The sequence below is a fragment of the Cricetulus griseus genome, chromosome 2 (genome assembly GCF_003668045.3).
Source record: "Cricetulus griseus strain 17A/GY chromosome 2, alternate assembly CriGri-PICRH-1.0, whole genome shotgun sequence".
Taxonomy (NCBI): Eukaryota; Metazoa; Chordata; class Mammalia; order Rodentia; family Cricetidae; genus Cricetulus; species Cricetulus griseus.
In genome coordinates this window covers 433,707,806-433,729,921 of record NC_048595.1, presented here as the reverse complement: position 1 = coordinate 433,729,921, position 22,116 = coordinate 433,707,806, and the positions used below count along the sequence as shown (strand labels likewise).

The following is a 22,116-nucleotide window of genomic DNA, read 5'->3' as shown; positions in this document are numbered from 1 at the left end:
GAATTCACACACAAAGAAAGAACTAACTGGGCCAGCATTTCTCTGACCTCCATATGTGCTCCATGCCACCCCCTCACACACAGAGAGAAGAATGTATGTATAATTCATATACATATGTATATGAATTGAATAAGGTAAAAATAAAAATGTAGGGAACAAATGCATATCACATACAATGCTTTCCATATGAAGCACCAAATTAGAAAAGTAATTTTATAGACATCTGAGGGTTGATTTCTGTGGTGATCAAGAAAATCAGAACACTGCAATTTCATAACCCCCAAACATGTCTTGACTCATGTGAGTCCTTCATGAAAAAACTATGGATTTACTATAAACTTATATGAAAAGTTACAACTAAATTGCCTGCATTTATTTATCATTTTTATTAATCTTTGTAAAAAAAAAGGAGGCTTTCATCTCTGGTATATTTTCATATAATCAAAACTTCCCTTTTCAAGAGAATAATTTTTTGTGTCTGAAATTTGGGGACAGGCCATAATATTTCCCCAAGTTAAAAGTTGTTTCATTGAAGTATTTTCTTGTCATCTTATTCTGGGAAGTGAAATACATTCAAGATTATTTCAATTACCTGTGTAAAACTAAAAATTAGCTACTATTTTGAGAACTAAATTAAATATTGACAGAAATTTCCTCCTTGGTATATCTCTAACACTATTAGTTTAGCTCATGTTTGTATATATTTATTGCTAACTTTGTACCCTCTGTAAAAATAGATGACACTTTGGGTACAAGTATTACAAATAATTATAATCAAAGAAACTTTAGCATTGCTTTCACTGAGCATGTGAAATTTCATCAACAGCTCCAAGATGAGTCAGAAGTTAACATTTTCCATCCTTAAACTCTCCTTTCAAACTAAGGTAGGACTGTATATTGTGGTAGATTAGCTTAACTTTCCCCAAGTTTTTAATCTTTGTTTTGACCCACAAAAAGCTGAACACACACACACACACACACACACACACACACACACACACTGATACACCTATGACAATGGAGCTATGCTTGAAAGGTGAACCACAAACCTATCTATGACCCCTCCCCAAGTCTCCGAAGTCTCATTTATTATAATTCCATTTGAGATAAGCACATCTGACATATATTTATCCTCTTACCCTGGTTTCTAGTAAATAATTTAGTGCTGTTCACTGCAGAACAGTGTGATTACTTGGTTTTTAAACATTTACTATAGATGAATTTTGTATTATTCATTAACTGCATATAAATTACTAATGCACAAAACCACACAGGTACACTATAGCATCAAACGTGTTAGATAAACAAAACCTGAGCTCTCCCTAAAAGGGATAAAGTATTTACCAGCTGTCAGAGGTGGTCCTGAACAGTCCACAGAATCCCTGAAACAATGGGTCCTCAGGCTTCACTCTTCTGCTATGAAGCATTTTCTCCATTTCTTTTAATCTCTTGTTTTTCCCATTTTCAGGAAGACTGCACAATTGTTTATCTAAGTCATTTGCTCAGAGTAGGTTTGTCTGGGGAAAAGGCACCTAGGGAATGCAACTAGGAAACCTAGAGGAGGGAATTTGATGATCCTAGATGGGGAGAAAGAGATGGCAATGGGGACAGCAGGCAGCTAAGCAGCAAGAATATAAAATAACATTCTGGAAGGCTTGGTTTCCTGTTGCATCTAAGTGAAGAGATAATAAACCATTTTGGGATCTCAGCAGTGTCTTTCAATAGAAATGATCATTCCACTCGTTGTTTGTGGCTATACTTTCCTCTTTAACAATCTCTGGCACACTAAAGCAGACATTAAATGTGTTTAATATTAAAGATATTAAATACTATCTTATTGATGTGATGCATAATCTTTGCTGGCAAGATAAGACTAGGAAAATCTACAGAAGAAGACAGAAGCAGTTGAGACAAGAAACACCACCATGCTAGCTTGAGGTATCCTATTTGAATCCTTCACTGTCTCCAGCAGCCATCACAGATATTCATAAATACAGAGAATAAGGATGGTGAAGCAGACAGTTCAAATATTTTTAGGGAAAAAAGAAAAAGCTCAGAGAGAGAGAGAGAGAGAGAGAGAGAGAGAGAGATGTTTTCTCTTTAATGGATCCTTTACTGTAAAATGGCAGGTAGTCCCTTTTGGACAAAGAATGTTACAAACTTTACCTACTTTACATATTAGTCTTCAAAAGCATAACTCATTTAGCATTTTCTTTTTAATTTTTCAGAAATATTTATTCATATTTTTTCATAAAGAAGAATGGTGACTCAGAGGTGAGCATAGCTACTTTCAATCAGTTGGTTGACATTGCAATAAATAATTAATGGGTAATTGTCAGCATGACTGTGTTTTTCATACTGTTGTTTTCTAATTTGTTCATTTCTTTATTAAATAAAAATCTTACATGCAAATTCTGTACCAAACTTTAGAACTAAAACACAAACCCAATATAGACATTGATTGAACTTAGGATGGTAATTTTTTAAAATGGACAGAAAGTCATTAAATTAATTGATGATAACTAATTAGATAAAAACATAGTACTCACAGTAACTTTCCCATTTTTTAAAAATAGTTGACCATTGGAGAAAACATTGATCAGTCAAAGTCACCAGGGAAACAAGGATAACCTGACTATTTCTTGAAACATGATAATGGTTTCTGAGAAAAAGACACTCTAAAACAAAGAGGAACCAAAAATCAGTAGCCTTCAGCCAAAGTTCCCCAGATGTTATGTCATAAAATATAGAAGTGTTTCTAACATTCCAAAGACATGTACTTCAGGGAGAAATGAGAAGAAAAAGATAAAGTTCTGTATTGTGGCATTATATTAAACACATCAAAGACATTGTAAACAATAAGGAATGAATAGCCTAAATTTCAGAGTGTCAATGCTGTAACATGTAACACTTGTTACATGCTATTGAACTAAACTATATCAACTAATTTTTAAAATTTTAATAACCAAAATTAACAAATTCAATACATAAGGAAGAAAAGCAGAACCTCATTACTCATTGTTCCAATATTATTTCTTTTTCCCCTTTGTAAGGAATTTGTTGATTCCACTGAAGCACACATCCCATTGAATAATCCTTCATGCATGAAATATTCCTTATATCTACCTACTAAGTTAGCTACCTTCTTCTTCTCTCCATCCACACTGTGCTTTCAATTATTGATACATTTTCTATTATAGCATCTACTCCAAATACATTCATTTTCTGCTGAATATTTATAAACCATAGAGGAGAAAAGACAATATTTCTTGTTTCTAAAATTTGTACCTAGCCACCCCTACCTTTTCCATTAACTCCTGTCAACAATAGCTATTAAATCTAAACACCAAATTAACAAATTTGTAAAACTTATAAGATTTTTCTCTAAAAATTAAAAGTCTTAGATTATCAGAAATGACAGTCTAAATAAAAATTTATCATTTTGTAATATTTTAGAATTTATTATAAAGTAGTATCCACTTTGCTTTAACTTTTATCAAGGTTACCTGCTTGAAGTTCATCAGTAGACAAGTTAAAGAATTAGAATTTCTTAATATATATTTCCCTTTGGGATTGCTCTGAAATTGAAGAGAGGAATATGGAAATGGAATAATATTTGCATTAGGAAAATTCTTTAACACAAAACAGGGCTGGAGGAATGGAAGCCACAATGGGCAAATTTTGGTGAAATTGTTCATTCTAAGAAGAAATGAGATGCTTTCTATATCTTAACAGCTCAACTTTAACCTCTGAATTCTCAGAGAGGTGTCCTTAAGGAAACAGTGGTCACATTATGTGACATTCAAGGTGATTGCACATGCAAATGCATTTAGTAATTGCTTGTAAATTAAGAGACATTAGTATTTTGAAATTCTAGGCATTTCCACAGTGCATTGGAAGAGAATCAACAAAACTATTATGAGTTATTCTTTTGGCTGGACTATGAGTACCAGTGGGAAGTTGAGCCTTTGGCAAACTATACCGTTTAATTAAAGAACTGTTGGTATGCATAAAGAAACAGTGTCTTTTAACTCTCCCACTGGATCATTTAGGGTAGTTTAAATTGTCTGGACATTTTTCATTTAGTTTGCTAAATAACTAGACTGTGTTGATGCATTCCTGATGCAGTGGGGAATTTTATTAACTTGTGACAACTTGTGTGTTAAATTAGGAACAAATGACATGGGCTTATAAGAGCAAGAGACTCTCATGCAAGAGATTACCAATTTAAAGAGATGGGTTTTATGACTGTCATTTGTTTACCTGGCTTTTTTTCTGGCTGAAGGGTAAAGAGAATTACCACCATCTGGAATTCCTTCCCCTTCTTCAATATTTTTTCCCTTGGATGTTCTTTGAGTCATAAATGTATTTCTCTCCTTTGACTTTCAATCAAATCTTATTGAAATTTTAAAACATATTCACTCCCCAGTGATAGATATCTCATTTCATGTCTTCCTTTTTTCTTTCTAGAGATAAAACTTATTTGGTAGCTCAGGATATCATGAAACTAATGATTCTCTGGCCCCAAGCTTTTTGATTGCTGGGGTTATGGCCATACACCACCATGCTTGACCATAAGCCACTTTCTTTACCCGTTTCCTTTACTGTTGAAACAATTTTCTTGTGACTTGTCCATAAAGGCCTACCTTCTATCTCATCCAGTATTTATCAATCTTACTGCTATATTAACAGGTGACAAGAGATACTTTGAAAATTCCCTGTCTCTGTCTCTCTGTGTGCCTTGCTCTGGCCCCTGATCCTCTATCCAATCATCCATCCTTTGTCCCCTCCCTTCTTCCCTCTAATAGGATTTTGACCATTTTTCTTTAATTTCTCCAATTCCACATTTAATATGTATCTTTTAGGTCCTATACTTTTCTTGAAAAAGTACCCTCCTTTCCCACTCCTTCTTCTCTAACTCTTCCTCCAGCTCTGTAACCGAAACTAAGGAAAGTGCTCTACCCATAATCTTTATCACCAGCCATATTCCAACTTTTCTCTTTAGACAAGGTCTCACTAAGTGCTCAGGCTACCTCTGAATTTATTCTGCAACTTTCTTTCTTTCTGTTTTTGTTTTGTTTTGTTTTGTTTTTTTCCAAACAGGCTTTCTCTGTGTAGCTTTGGAGCCTGTCGTAGAACTTGCTCTGTAGACCAGGCTGACCTTGAACTCATAGAGATTCACCAGTCTCTGCCTCCCAAGTGCTGAGATTAAAGGCATGCGCCACCACCTGGCTCTGTAACTTTCTTGAATTTGAAATCCCCCTTCCTCAACCTCCAAAGCAGTAATCTTACTACACCTGGTAATACATAATTTAAAATTTAGATTTCTCCCAAAATTTAAAAGTCATACTTCTAAGAATAAAAACAATATGATCAATAGAGTGATTAGCAGTACATATTCCATTTCCAGCCTACAAGCTATAATTTTGTGGTTTTCTTTCTAACAAATATGTCTGTGGTCAAACACAAACACACATACATGTGTAGTACATATTAGTACATATTAGTTTTTACTAGCTTAACAGGATCAAAGGGGGACACAAATTATTAAATGTACCATCAAGAGTTGTGTCTTGGAGTCACCTCAAATTTGAGAAAAAAATGGATTAATAAGATTTACTTATTTTGTTTTAATATATGCAATTATGTGTGGATGCGCATGTGTGTGCGGGTACACCCATAGATGCAGAGGTCAAAGGTCAACCCTGGGCATTATTCATCAAGAGCCATTCACCATGTTTCTTAGAGATGGAGTATCTTATGGAGACTAGCTGATTAAGCTAGTCTTCCCGGTCACTAAGCTGGAGTGACCTGTCTCTGTTTCTCAAGAACTGGGAAGAATAAGAAATGAACAAGCCAATCCAATTGACTTTTAAAATTTTTAATTCAATTCATTTTGTGTGTGTCTGTGTGTGTACACATGCTACAGTACATGTGTAAATACGTGAATGTCAAAGGATGATGTGTGTAGTATTTGGTTCTTTCCTTCCACCATGTGGTTCCCAGGGGCTGAAAATCAGTCTGACAAGCTTGGCAGCAAACACCTTTACTTGATGAGCCATTTCTCTGTCTGTATACTAGTCTTCAACTAGGTTCTGGGGCTCAAACTCAGGTACTCAAGTTTGTACAGGAAGTACTGTATCAACTGATCTGTCTTCCCAACTCCCAAACTAATATTTTTGTTAATGACATGAAAGATAGATAGATAGGTAGATAGATAGACAGACAGACAGACAGACAGACAGACAGACAGACAGACAGATAGATAGATAGATAGATAGATAGATAATCTTATATAGCAAGCCTCTAAGGAAACTAGTCAAGGCATTTGCCATACCATGTTTGATGTATGGAACAACACTATCTATATAGACTTTCAAGCTTACTAAATCAAATTGCGAATCTTCACAAGGTATCCAAGACATTTACTTGCATGTTGAAGTTTGAGAAACAATGAACACATACAAAATGTGCAAGTTATATGTGCAAAATATCATTTTATTACATATGATATATTACATATATTATATAATATTCCTCTACACGATCCCCCTTTTTCCAGAAAAAATGGCAGTAGCATATAAAAGGGAATCTAAGTACACTAATAAAGAGATTTAAATTTTCAGTACATTTCTGAAATTTGTTAAACTTAGCTAACTTTTTGTTTTGTTTTGTTTTTCAACACAGGGTTTCTCTGTGTAGCTTTGGAGCCTAGCCTGGCACTTGCTCTGGAGACCAGGCTGGCCTCAAACTCACAGAGATCTGCCTGCCTCTGCCTCCCGAGTGCTGGGATTAAAGGCCTGCACCACTAATGTCCCAGCAAATGTAGCTAACTTTTTAAAACATACTATGAAATTCATAATTTGATAACTCAGGAAAAAAACAAATAATCCAATAATACACTCTATTCCAGTGATGTCACTATTTCTCGCATCTCTAAGTCCTTAGGTTAAGGTTATTTTCCTATTATAATGCTATGCAATGATATAGAGATTGAAAAATCAACATTTGTAGTTTTGTTATATAGTGAAAATTCATAGACATTCGAAAATCAAACTCAGTTTAAGGTGTTGAATGTCTAGATTCAGGAGATGATAAAAAATTGATAGCACAGATAGGTCCTAAGTGTGATGGCATAATACTTATACACATATGCATATATGTATGTATGTATGTATGTATGTATGTATGTATGTATGTATGTATGTATGTATGTATGCATGCATGCATGTATGCATGCATGTATATAAAGAAATACAGATATTTTAAAGTTTCTGTTATATATTTTCTAGGACAATACTTGGTAGAGAACTAAAATTACAATGTCCTTACAACAAACAGAAATCTGGCATAAGCTTTTCTTCTTTTTAATTTTTTTATTTGAATTAGAAAGATTATTTTACATGTCAATCCCAGTTCCCTCTCACTCCCCTCCTCCCCTGTCCCCCCCCAACTAACACCCTATTTATCCCATACCATTTCTGCTCCTTAGGAAGGATGAGGCCTTCCGTAGGGGGTCTCAGAGTCTGTCATATCCTTTGGGATAGGGCCTAGGCCCACCCTTCATGTCTAGGCTCAGGGAGTATCCCTCCATGTGGAATGGGCTCCCAAAGTCCATTCCTAGGCTAGGAATAAGTACTGATCCACAACAAGAGACTCCATACATTTCCGAGGTCTTCTTACTGACACCCACATTCATGGGGTCTGGATTAGTCCCATGCTGGTTTCCCAGTATTCAGTCTGGGGACTAAGAGCTCCCCCTGGTTCACGTCAGCTGTTTCTGTGGGTTTCACCAGCCTGGTATGGACCCCTTTGCTCATCAGTCCTCCTTCTCTGCAACTGAATTCCAGTTCAGTTTAGTGTTTAGCTGTGGGTGTCTGCTTCTACTTCCACAAGCTGCTGGATGAAGGCTATTGGATGGTATATAAATTAGTCATCAATCTCATTATCAGGGGAGGGCATTTAAGGTAGCCTCTCCTCTGTTGCTTAAATTGTTAGTTGGTGTCATCTTTGTAGCTCTCCAGACATTTCCCTAGTGCCTGATTTCTCTTTAAACCTAAAATGTCTCCATCTATTATAGTATCTCTTATCTTGCTCTCTTCTGTTCTTCCCCCAACTCAACCTCCCTAAGGGGGGAGGAGACATGATGTGGCATAAACTTTTTATAGAGTGTTTTTCAGGTAGGTACTAAAACTAATCTGCTTGGTAGGCCTTTATTTACTGTTTTAGTTTGTACTGAGTTTCCTTCTAAACTATCCTGATATTCTCTAGTGCCATCAAATTGTGAACCATCCTAGTGTCTTCTCCCTCACATGGTTATTAGAAAGTCACCAGTTTCTCTGGGTCTGGCAGCTCTGGCTTCTGTTTATTTGACTGAAATATGAAGAACTTATTTCCTATGATCCATTTTGGTCTCCGGAATCATTACTACAGAGAAATATTCTAAACACATAACTTCTCTAAATGTAGAGACAGGTACCCCACAGTTTCTCATAGAGAAACCAGTTCAGAATTTTATACTTATTGGTTACTGTACACTTCTGTTAAGTCAACAATGAAATGGTTGGACAGAATCAGGAAAGAGATCACTAACTCAAGATATGTGACTTATCACTTGAGAGTTTAAGTGATTTTTTCAGTCTAAAATAGGTGAGATTCAGATACACAGGGAGATATCACCAGAAATCACTTCACTTTTCAGAGATTGCAGGCTCCTTTCATTACACAATTTGGAAATTCTCCTCACAACAACTAAATAAAAGTAGGCTTATTTTTTCCTGTGCTCTTGTTTATGTTTTCAATATCAGCATTATCACAAGGTAACATTACACAGAAAATTTCAAGTCCCACAGAGGAGACAATGAAACAAAGAAGAGCTGGCATCCTTAGGGAGAATGAGCCTCGTTGGCACACTACCATGAGTGTTCTGCAGCCACAGTGCAGAACTCAGCTATAAAACAAACAAACAAACAAACAAAAAAACCAAAAAAAAAAAAAAACCCCAAAAAACAAATTCCCCAACAACTGTCACTTTGGAGAAGTTTATTGTCCTCAGTGAAATATCATCAAATGCATTCGGTAAAATTTATTGATTTATCTATATCTTCTTTTTTCATACTTTAAGTGCAGTTTTATTTTCTTTAAAAATGTCTTCCACAAGCAGGAATAAAGATAGATCTTTTTTTAAGTCAGTAAAGGGCTCTTCTAGAAAACTGACTACCGATCTACTTGGAATTCAAGAATCACACCACGAATGTCGAATGCCTCTAGTTATGTAGACTCAAACTCACAAGTGCATTCAAAAATGTCATATAAATGGTATTTGGGGGAAAAGGAATAATGTTACATTTATCTACTACAGAGAAGTTTCATTTACTTATTTCCAATAAACCTACCTTTTAAAAAAGATTCAAATTATATATATACATTTAATGTATATATTTAATGTATTTAATGTATTTAATGTATTTAATTTAATGTATATATATAATTTCTGCTTAGAGATTAACACTTTTGAAAATCAGAAAATTGGGCTTTTAAATAACTTGATAATTCAGCACCTCTCCTAGTTTGCTTACTTCGGACTGTAATAAAAGTGTTAGTACTGGACTGAGTTTGAAAATAGACTAATTATTTTCGGACCAATTGAATTTTGATGTCTCTGGTCACTTGTCTATGCACAACGAGGCAGGAAGTTCCACATGGGACTTATGGGTGTGTTTAACATAATGCATCCACAAAGTACTTCACCCCAGATCTGGAAGCCAGTAGCAATCCACTGCAAATGCTTGTTCAACCAATGCAACTATACAGGTGGTGGCAGAGAGCATCCATATAAGTCTGTTCTACTTATATATTAGGATGTACTCAGTTTACTATCCTCCTCTACAGATTAGAGGAAGCTGAATGACTTAAAACAGATGCTAAGTACCATAGTATCTTTGTGCTCCCTTGTATAGAGAGGATAAAAACAGTTTGATAGAGAATATTATTTTTCAAATACGTGATAAATATACTTTTAGATATTTTAAACCTACAATCATAGTAATAGCTCCACATATATGCCTATATGCGTGTGTGTATCACACATGCACACATGTATAGTCTAACACAAACACACCAGGATATGAAAAGCTACTAAGTTTTAGCTTTCAAACATGACTTGAGGACTGCCATTCTATAATATGTTCATCAATCCAGATGTTGTCTCTGATGAACATTTTTTATAACTTGTCTAGTATCTGTTCACTTTCCATAAACAATGGAGGCATGATTAAAATCCCTCAAGAAGGAATTGAAAGTCAACTCTTGGCAAAACTTTAGCTTTAGTTGTGAGAAAATTTCCACAGATAAGGATGCAAGTTAGTCACCTTTTGATGGGGAATGTACTGTGTATGTTTATCTTATTGATTGTTAAATAAAATGTTGTTTGGCCAATGAGATAGCAAGTTAGATGGGACTAGGAGTCAAAGAGGATTCTGGGAAATGTAGTAGAGAAGTGGTGATCCAGGCAGGAAGTGACATAGAAAGGAGACTCATATTTAAGTGAAGGAGAAACAGGAAGGGTCTCTTTTCTCCTCCTCTCCTGCTCCAGCAGCACGATGTGATCCACCAGCCAGGAGGGACGCCAACGAGGTGTCTGATAAGATAAGTCTTATAAAATATATAGATTTATGATAATTAAGACTGAGCTAACAGATGAGGAATCCTAGTCATGGCCAAGCAGTATTGAACCTAATACAAGTTTCTGTGTATTCATTTGGGCCTAACTCGGGCAGGCGGTTTTCGTAAAGCACACACGTGGCAGTGGGGCTCAGGCAGCTTATGGTGGAAAGATTTATCATAACAACCTTTGCCATGACTTTGGGCTTTGTCCTATAAAAATACCTCATGTAAGATTTTACATGTATATTTGTGTAAAATGTTACGTGATATTTTTCAGCCAGATGCCATCACATGAACCCTGTTTTCATTTTTGTTTTTAGTTACTTCCCAAGTAAAGGGCTTGATACTAATATTTTAGTATATAAGTGATACAAGGTATCTTATGCCCTGCATTCTGTCAGCATCGTGCCCACACCCATCACTGAGAAATAATTTGCTTTCTACCTACAAGAAACGCTGTGTGCACTTCTCTTCAAGCATAGCAAGCATTTCAGAAAAACCAACAGAATTCAAAAGAGCTGAACCATATATGCCAGACTGCACTTCTGTTCTGAAATTTGGGGCTTCAAATTATTCTAATGAATACATCAAAGTCCAACCTAATGAGATTTCACTTTCATTTGTAGTAACTGGGGGAGTAACGTTCTCTCTCTCTCTCTCTCTCTCTCTCTCTCTCTCTCTGTCTATCTCTGTCTCTCTCTCTCTGTCTCTCTCTCTCTGTCTCTCTCTCTCTCTCTCTCTCTCTCTGTGTGTGTGTGTGTGTGTGTAACATAGCAATGAACAGAACTGAAGAAAATAAAGACCAAATTTTATAGTAATATTTCAGAGGCAGCATGTTATCAGATGCATCCTGCATGTGTGTACACAGGCACATGCACAGACATGAACACACACACATACACACACACACACACACACACACACACACACACACACACACACACACACATGTTTATACACCCATGCACACACACATCATAAGAAACATTAAGAAGCATCTATTTTCTACACTCTGCCAATGTGAGACTAACTAATGCAGCATATATGGAGCTGCCACTCACTAGTTACAGAGGGCCTGATAAATAAAAAGCTGCAATAATTCTTTTTGCAAAATCATCAGAATATCCCTACTAACTATTTTCTGCTAGCCCCATTTTCTTCAAGTTATGCAAATAGACTCAATGGACAGAGAAAAGGTTCACAAGGATAGAATCAAAAGGTATTAGACCTATGATCCAGTTCATGGTTACAATGAAAGCATCTATCATTACTAGGAGTGAACATTTTGTTCTGTTTCTTCTTCAAGTCCTCACATGCCCCATTCTTATTATTTTTCATCTTTCACCAAGCAGATATGTTCTCCAATATTTTATTAGGATAACTGAATTTGGATCTTGCTTTTGAATCTCCTACATTGCTACTTTTTACAGATCTTTGATTTTTATCATTGATCTTTTGTGTTTCTATGTGTAAGTTCCTTTATTTATCACTCTAACACAACTTGTTTGGACCACCAAATCCCCCTAGAATAAATGACCCATTTCAATTTAAGCAGAGGTTTGAATAATCTGTTTCTTCTCCTATATCATGTCCCTGTTGCTTTTTCTTTCTTTCTTTCTTTCTTTCTTTCTTTCTTTCTTTCTTTCTTTCTTTCTTTCTTTACTCTTATCTTCTCAACAATCTGAATACAGTTCTACACACTGAATTTCAAAATCATTTGACCAAATCTAAATCTAAATTTCTGATGATTCATCAGCTTTTCTAAATACATCTCCCTAGTGTCAGAGTATCAGCTAGCATACAGCAGGAACTCAGTAAGAATGTATTGCCTAAGCAAATGATTACAACAAGTAAACACATTCCACATAATTTAGCTATTTGTGTGTGTGTGTGTGTGTGTGTGTGTGTGTGTGTGTGTGTGTGTATAACAGCATAGCATTACTTTTTCTTTAATTACTAAATTTGAATGACATTATTTTATATTCCCGAGTCACAGAGCCCAGCATGCACGCTATGTGCATATGAATTGAAAGCCAATAAATACTTTACTGACTGATTGGCCCATAAAAAAAAATCTTATTGAAAGGCAGGAAGGCCTCTTTGACAATCTCTTCAGAGGTATTAAAAAATTAGTGGAAGGGTATTTCAGGCAAGAAAAAAGGCAATGGAGATAACAACCTAGCCAAGTAGATTGTCTAAGCAACGTTTTGCTGATACCAAACAAAAAAAATATCTTCATAGCATAAAAGATTAGAATATCTGGAGGAATCAGAATTGTTGAGACACCATCTAGACAAATTCTTCATCCTTCAAGCTTTGATTCTTCTGAGGTTCTCTCTGTTTTAATTTTTAAATATATATGTTAGTGCTAAATACCATTTTAAACAGGAGAATCCTTAAAGCAACTCCTGCTGCCTCCATCCCTCACTTGGCATAACTCCTAATCAGTTTCACAATGGGGAGCAGAACAAGACTCACACCTGGGGTTTGAAGCATGACACAGGATGCTGGAAGTAAAAGAATTCAAACATTTCCTGTTCTCTATTAGTATTTTACCCAAGTCATCTCTTAATCCTCTACGTAGTTGTCAAATTCTCATTTTCTTAATCTTAAGGATAAAAGGTGGAGGGGTGATTTTCACCTGATGTCCTGGTGTTCATGCTACCCTCCCCACTCACACACAAAATGAGCAAAATAAAGAATCTATGCACAGCCCTTTTCTAAAATGAATAGGGAAATAAAAACGTAGCATATGACAAGGAGGCATAAATCTTTTGCAAACGTTTAAAGGAACAGTGTTTTAGGGAAGTAGTATATTTGGAAGAAATATAGAAAGGCTGTATATAGACTTTTTTCTGTTTGGTGTTGTATAATAGACCAAGTACAAGGTAGTTTAGGCCACCAGGCCACTATTTGCAATGTAGATTAATGAACAATTTGGTTCCTTCCATTATAGGTGAGTTTTAATAAGCCTGCTGATTGCTTCTTAAGAGTGTAGTTATTTTGTGCATAAGGTATTAGTGAATGTTAGAGAATAGAACATTATAGAAACTCAACAAAGGGCAGGAATATAGGAATGTGGAAAAGTAAAGTGACTTTACTGATTGTGATAGGAAAATGTTCAGATATTTGTTCTTTGTAATGTACTCATGGAACATCAGACATGTTTTTGTTTTTGTTTTGGGTTATGTACTCCATGACACAGAAAGACATTTTAGAATATATGAAGAGCAAGAAAACACTAGGAATTATAAATAATTCACAAGTCTAACCCAAGAGAGAAATTCCAGCATTCAGTAAGGATGAGGCCAGGGAATAAAGTCTGAAAATGCTAGCCTGGACTACTGTCAAGAGTCAGTTAAGGCCAGTCTAGCTACATAGTATGACACTGTCATAAAAGGGAGACTGAAGAGATAGGTGACTGGGTAACAAGCTTGCCAGGAAAGCATGAGCAACTGAGTTCAGATCCCTAATATCCACAAAACCCTGGGAATGACAGAGCATCTGTAACCTAGGGGAGAGGGATCCCTGGGGTTTATACCCAACCAGTTTAGCTAAAATGGCAATCTCCAGGTCCTGCTAGAGATCCTCAACAAATAAGGCAAAGACAAATACGGGAAAATTCCAGATGCTGTCCTCTGGCTTGCACATAGGCAAGCATACATGCACACATATGAATATAACTACCATCACACACTCACACACACACACACACACACACACACACACACACACACACACACACACACACATACACACACACACACACACCACACTAAAATCAAAATCGATAATTTTATAAAAGCTTCATCTTATGCCAAATTTTCTTCATAAACATGCAAATATTACCTCAAGGGATAGTACATAGCACTTCAATGTGTAATCAGCCAAGAGAGGACAGGACGTGTACCATGCATGACAGCAGTCGAGGTCCCCTACTCCCAATGCATTCTCATTGGTCACCTGTTTCCTTTGTAAGCCCAGAGACATCTGTACATGGTGTCACACACCACTCCTAACCTGTCAGAATCACTTAAGAAGCATACAGTGTACTATGGCACAACAATCTCTTTCTCATAGTCAACTCATTTACCAGAATCAGAAACTCCACATTAATAAGTATTTGCCTTGTTCTTAATCAAAAGGACCAGCAATGGTGGATGGAGAAGCCTCCATAATGGAACCGTGACCACAAATGAGTTTTGATGAAGCCACTTCATGATTCACCTGCTTCCAGCTCAAATGAAGTTGTCATATTCCTCATCAGCTTATCATCAGGACTCTCCTATCATTTATTCTACCATCCCCAGCCCTAAAAACATTCCTATTCCCATACTTCATCTATAGGATATTTTCTTCCTTCTCTGCAGCTTGTCTCACAGTCTTTCTATATTTCCCAAAAGATGGATGATGATAAGTTGTGACATCAAGCTACACATCAGAGTCTGGAAGATAAGTGAGATGTTGATCAGAGAATGTCTCTAGGACCACTGTGGGCAAAAGGAGTGGAACAGAAGCAGTGATGGGTGGGCAACGGGACAGAACTCTAATGTAGTCCTGGGGACTAATTCAAATACACGAGCTAGGTGAGACATTTCAGATTTAAGGAATTAAAGAGGACAAATCTTCCATAACAGAGACTTTGGGCAAAGTACCTCTGCTTACACTACATTTTAGGAACCAATTCATTCTGTCCTCTTGCCACAAATTTAATTAGATAGGGCACTCGAGGTGTCTGTCTTAGTTACTTATCTACTGCTGTGAAAAAAACACTATGACAAAGGCAACTTATGAAAGAGAATGTTTAACTTTGCTTTACAGTTACAGAGGGCTAGAGTCCATGATGGCAGAGTAAGGCAGAGAGGCAGGAATTGCTGGTAAATTACATCTTGATATGGGAGTAGGAGGTAGAATGGAGGAGGAGGAGGGAAAGAGGAGGGAAAGCAGGTTCACTGCTACAGACAAAGCTGAACATGATAGTTTTTTCTCTAAAGAAACAACTCTGAATAAAAGACCACATGATTCACAGTTAAAGTGCTTATCAGAAATATGTCAACATTGCAAATATGTGAAAGTAACACCATTGATTGATGGATAACCTATTCGGTTTGACAGAATTACTTCTACAATTTGTGTGCCACTAAATAGTTTGCTGAAAAATAATCCCAAATTCCAGAGATGGCAGTGAGCCTGAGTTTTATCTTCTACTTCAACACTGAAAGCAAACTCTACCAATTTGCACCCTGTGGCAATAGCTAAATTCAAGTCAAAGTATGGTGAGATGCAGGTGTGAGGCTTCAGGGTTTGTTTGGAGATCACATACTAAAATCTGCATGAGGAATTGAGTTCAGATCCCCAACATGCACATGAAAAGACAAATTTAGTAGCATAATCCCAGTGCTGGGAAGACAGATTTCTGGTGCTTGCTGGCCAGGAGGTCTAGCCAATCAGCAAGCTCCAGCTCAGTGATAAAATATAGCCCATAAAATAATGTGGAGAGTGAAAGAAAGATACCTACCATCAACTTCTGACCTCTTCATGCATGGATGTCTGTGTCCACATAAGCACATACAGACATAGGTATCACACACACACACACACACACACACACACACACACACACACACACACACACACACACACACACGAAAACAAAATGTTTCTAAAAGTTCATGTTTCTAAGTTTTGGTCCCCAGCTGCTGATTCTATTGAGGTATGTGATTAAATCAAGAGGTCTAACCTTACAGCATGCCATTTCATTGATGAGTTTATAGGAGAAGGGGCCTAGTTGAAGGAAGGAGGCCACTGAAGACTAGTGTTTCTACTATGGTGCTCTACATTGGGAAGGCTCCAAACAATAGAATTAGCTGATCTCTAAAACTGTAGATCAAAATATGTTTCCACATTTAAGTGGATTTTTTCCCTTATTTGGTCCCATAATAGAAATCTAACTAGCACACTTATTATACTGTGAGCTGAAGTCAGGCAATGGACTCAACAAGACTCAACTTCTCCTATTTACTTATTGATACTTGCTCATTTCTCCCAAGACCTGTCTCATCATGCATGTTACATGTCTACTCCTAGTGGTTTATTTGAACTTGAATCTCTTGCTACAGATCATGATGAATAGCAACCAGATAATTATAATCTCCAAATATATATCTATTATTAAGATGAGCTAGATGAAACAATATAAGACTACTTCAATATATGTAGACTATATATCAAATGCTACTGGAACAAGAAATACATTTTTTAAAAAATACATATACCAAGTGAATCTATTTGTGGAGATTCTAAATGAAATTTTGATCTCACTGAACTCACAATTACTGACAATACTTCTCCTGTCTTGTATTCTGGTTATGCTCTGATTCAGGTCATTTGTATTTGCAAAGTCAGGGATTTCAGTACGGCTTATGGGAATCACATTTCTTTAGACATGGCCTGGAAGAATATGACCTAATGTGATCAGGAAGATGGATGGCAGACATGCGTCTCCTTTGACCCATACACAACATTACCCATTACAGAGACATTTATTTAGATACTAAAATTGGAGGCTGGAGTCTTCAAGTCTGGGCTAGCATATGTCATGAGGAAATAAGTAAAACTTATCAGGTAACAGAAGAAAGATGAAAGAAGTTGTCAGGATGATGGTGGAAGCAAGGGGAAGACAGTAAAAGAACACTCAACAAAAGTTTAAAACGTGAAGAAAGAGGAGCATTATTTAATATTTCAAATCCAAAATTTAAACCTGTTATGACTTACATATTTAGTTTCTTCCTAAGTTTATTATTAACTGCTTTCTTGTGTATTTACCTTTAAATATCTGCAGAAACATATGTGCAACAGAAAATCAAAGGAAATAAATTTTAAAAATAAGCTTGTGATATACTTTTATCAAGTATGTATATAATAAACATTAATAGTCTCAAGTTTCATTAGCTATTACATTTTACATGACATAAATGCATACTTCTAATTAGAATTTAACATGGCTGGAAATTTATATTTCTAATTAATGCTGATATTGAATTACAACATTTACTTATAATGTGTGGCGGGAAATTTTCCCACATTTTTAACTGAGTAAGGTAAGTGGTAAAAGTATGGAAGTGGAGAGATTGCCTGGGGAGAAGAATGCTTGCTGTATAGACATGAGGATTTGAGTTTGGCTCTAAGTATCCACCAAGTAATGTGGCTATGTCTGGAGCCATATAAAGAGAACTTGGAAGATACTAAGTATGAGTTTGTGAACTACAAGCACAGAATATCAACGAAACACTCGATAATAGGACTCAATCAGAGCATGCCATCCATGTAGGAGAAAGGCATGGCTGTTCATTCTCTCCATGCTTGTCTTAATGAAAAGAAGTAGATTTAAAGTTCAGTATAAGCTAATAAATATGTTAAAGATTCTTGACTAAAATATTCAGGAGGAATTAGACATTTATATTTCAGTGAACTAAAATATATTTCATGAATTTTAATTTGCAGATGCTAAAGGTGGGACAGAGGAGCTGAAACACTCCTCTGAGCACCTGCCTAACAAAACTTCAATACGACAGGTAAAATTCATCTCTAGGGGAACACAGGACATACTAGGATTTCTTTTTGTGTGTGTGTGTGTGAACTGGCATTCAGAAATCTACATTCCAAGCAAAATTCCCATTATTGGAGCCAATTCCCTATGGTGGATGCCTTGCTCAGCCTTGAAGCAGGAGGAAGGGTCTTGATCCTGACTCATCTTAATATGTCAGGCTTGTTGAGTCCCCAGGGGAGGCTTTATGCTTTCTGAGAAGTGGATGGGGCGGGGGCAAGTAAGGGGGAAGTGGGCGGGGGAGAAAGGGAGGAGGGGATGGTGGAGAAACCGTGGTTGGTGTGTAAAATGTATAAAAAGATTTTCAAGTCCCATTATTTCTAAATTGACTCAAACAAAACTAAGACTTTTTTTATCCTATTAAAACTAAAATAAAAACTCTTCAATCTTTTCTAAATAAATGTACTAGACACCTAGTAACACTGGCTTTATAAAAATAATAATCTGAACTACATAGTCTGACAGACATTCTGAAATCTCAAAGCTACAGAAAATGTTTAATTTACATATACTTTCTTAAACACATCTTTAACTGAATTTCCTTTGATATTTGTATTGTTTTTATCTGTTCTTATAAATCAGGAAAATTAATTCTGTTTTAACAATAACCAAGTAACTAAGGAAAAAGAAAGAGTTAAGGGTCAAGTCAATTATCAAAATTTTCTTAGGAATCATTCCAAATTATTTCTGTCTCATCAAAAACTTTTGTGGTACAAAACAAAGTATATGAGTAGTCTTGTCACAGTGAACCCATCTGGTTATGAAAGGCTTGTACCTCTCTTGTGGCCTTTAATAAAGAAAAGCAAATGTTTCATTGAACAGTATCTTTTTTTCTACCTGCCTGGCATATGACCTTTGGTCTTCATTAACATGAAAATGAATTGAATTTAACTCTGTGTATTTACAAATGCACTCTTGGGGCCAATAAAATGGCATATGGCATAATTAAGTCATATGCTCCATCATAATTATTATTAGCTAAACACACTCATGCTTGTGGAACTTGACAAGAGTCCATCTTGTTTAGCAGACCTCTGGGTTAAGATGTTTCTCTGTTCCTTTTTGGGTTTAATTACATTGAGATTTTTAACAGCATGGACAGAGTGATTTCTACAGTTCTAGGAATAGAATCTTTGTCCCTGTGTATGATTTTCAAAGCTAACTACAATGGTATTTAAAATTATGGGACAAGTTGAAAGTGTGCTTTTTAAAATTGTTTTATCAGCAAAGGAGTATATCTTAAAAGAGTAGTGGATTCCTCATCATCTTACTAATAAACATCATGTATTTCTACCAATAAGCTGGGAGCATTTTAAAAGATTTATTCTACTTTTAATGATGTGTAACTCTCTCTTTTTCTCTCTCTCTCTATACATACACACACACACACACACACACACACACACACACACACACACACACACATATATATATATATATATGTATATATAATATTTTTGTTCTATGGAGAGCTAAAGATAAAATATTCAGTCTATATAAGAACTCTTGTATGTATGTTTTGGTGTTGACCATTTGGTATTGGCAAGCCAATTGTTGTGCCTTTCACTGGGGAAGATCATTTCTCCCTCTCTCAAAATTCTTTAGATGCCTGTACTTTTGTGTAGGGTTGGGGCCTCCTAGACTTTCCTGAATGCACATTAGTATGTCTATTGTTTTAAAGGACTGTTAGCCATTGTATTATATTCTATCCTACACTGCTTTTATACTTGAGTCGTCCCCAACAAGAAAGAGATAATGTAAGCCAAGCAAAGTGTGTGCATTGTAATCACTCTGGAACAGTAGTGAGTTGGTGTCTGAAACAGAATAATGGCTCCATAAAGGAACTATGAGTCAAAAAAGAAGTAACAAACAGAAGACAAAGGCAGTCACATTCATATCCTCAGTATTAGAGGGGAGGAGACCCTTTGCCAGTCAGAAGGAAAAGTGTCAGCGTTTTGGTCTGTGAAACAGAGTGAGTAACTTTTAGTGAAAAGCAATACATTATAGAAGATATGGTTTCATAAACTAAATGTGTCAAAGATGAGAAATATTGATATGGCCATTTGTCATTGGTTCAGGGCATTGTCCAAAGACTAGGGCAAATCTTTGATAATTATGCCAGGATAAACTGAGGATATGTAACCTGTGGCCAATGTCCTTCATTTGAGCTTTCCATCGAAACAATAATTAAGATGGGTATGTCTTCTAGAGACTAGCCTGTCAGTGGATGAACTCACTGATTTTCATATGAACCAGTGTTTCTTGAAATCCTAAAACCATTCCCTTCGCTCCTGATTATGAGAATGGGCCCATCACAAGACTAAATTTTGTTTTCTGATGATAGGTCTTCCTTTCACTTACTTAATGTTAACATTCTAAGAGCTTGTTCAATGATCTTCAAGTGTAGTGATGGATAAACCTTTAAATCAATCAGCACTTAGCATCTCAAACATTTTCATGGGTAGTCCAATCAACACAGAATGGAGAGAGTATAAATTCTGTAGAAGGAAGGGTTGCAGAAGATCCCCCAATCCGCCAGTGTTTCCTGTGGTCTATTTATGACTTGCGTTATTGCTTTATTGTCCTTACATAAATCCATTTAAAAGTATAAACATAATAAAAGGAAAACTTCATGATATTCTCACATGCATTCCCTAGTTTCCTTGTGGGTAAAATCATAAGTCATTGATTGTTACTAATCTGGCCTAACTAAATAAAATGTCATAATTAATTGTGTGGCAACATCTGTTAGAATATATATTAAAAAGCAGCAACTACTCATTCTCATATGGAGGCATTAAATGGTACGTTGTGTTGAGTGGGCAATGAATCACTAAGAACATGGATCTAAAAATGGTGACAGGTCAGCTGTGTACATTCTGCGGGTATAGGGCATGGCCACAAGTTAAAAGGTATTCAGTGAATGACAATCATCGTGGTTTTCTAAAGCTACTGCAAACAAATGAACACAAATTTGGAGGTTTAAAACAACACAAATTAATTTTCTTATAGTTTTGGACTTTCAAAGTCTGAAATGAGGCATCACTGGCTAAAATGAGACATCAGAATATCTTTCTGGACACTTTCAGGAAAAAAAATCTGTCATTTTGCTATTCCCACTTCTAAAGCTTACTAATGTTTAGGTTCCCTAATTCTGCCACTATCTTCAAAGCCAACAATGTCACCCTGACTCATTGATGTCCTCTCCATTTAAGTAACTTGCAATTAAAACAAATTCACCCAGGAAATTCAGACTAATCCTCTTTTAGGCTATAGGATTATATTCTGGACTTCATATTGGTTATGTATTTTCACAATCCAGATTTAATATTTTCCAACATAGTCTCTACCTGAGAACTTACAAGACATAAAAGAATCTGAGGACCAAACTCACTGAATCAGAATATGAGCTTTGGTATTCCCTACCCCCACCCCGACACTCACACACCACTTTGGGAGCAAGATTAGAGTCTAAGAAGCATTGACACAAGCACCAGTCCCTTACTTAATCTAAACATTTGTATTAGCTGTCAATATGCTGCCCTGCTCGTTTCACGGTTTGAAAGGCCCTCATTAGTGTTTGGGTGAATGAAATTAACAGCTTTCACGATCATACTTTTATTTGTACAACAATGAATCAACATTTATACTTCAAATCATTGGTAGAATTTTAATCTGTGAAACCAGAAGCTTTGCATTCCGAGTTTCATCTAGAATCTGCCTATATTTGGAAATGAAAATTCAGACACAGCATACAGCTGAATTATATACCTCCTTTTATCTCTGAGCAGGGTATGCTAATTGAATCTGAAAGTCTCCTAAAATAATTCATAATGGTTAGTTAT

General features: G+C 36.1%; 1 protein-coding gene and 1 long non-coding RNA gene across 4 annotated transcripts in view; one reads left to right on the top strand and one right to left on the bottom strand.

The window, feature by feature from the left end:
- The window catches only part of Nyap2 (neuronal tyrosine-phosphorylated phosphoinositide-3-kinase adaptor 2), a 223,821-nt gene that overhangs the window by 161,313 nt on the left and 40,392 nt on the right, over positions 1-22,116 (bottom strand). The window lies entirely within an intron of this gene.
- The window catches only part of LOC103163537, a 39,573-nt gene continuing 35,114 nt past the window's right edge, over positions 17,658-22,116 (top strand). For both annotated transcript variants that reach the window (XR_003481560.2, XR_004768720.1), the window contains exon 1: positions 17,658-18,239. This is a non-coding gene — a long non-coding RNA (uncharacterized LOC103163537). The remainder of the gene's footprint in view (positions 18,240-22,116) is intronic.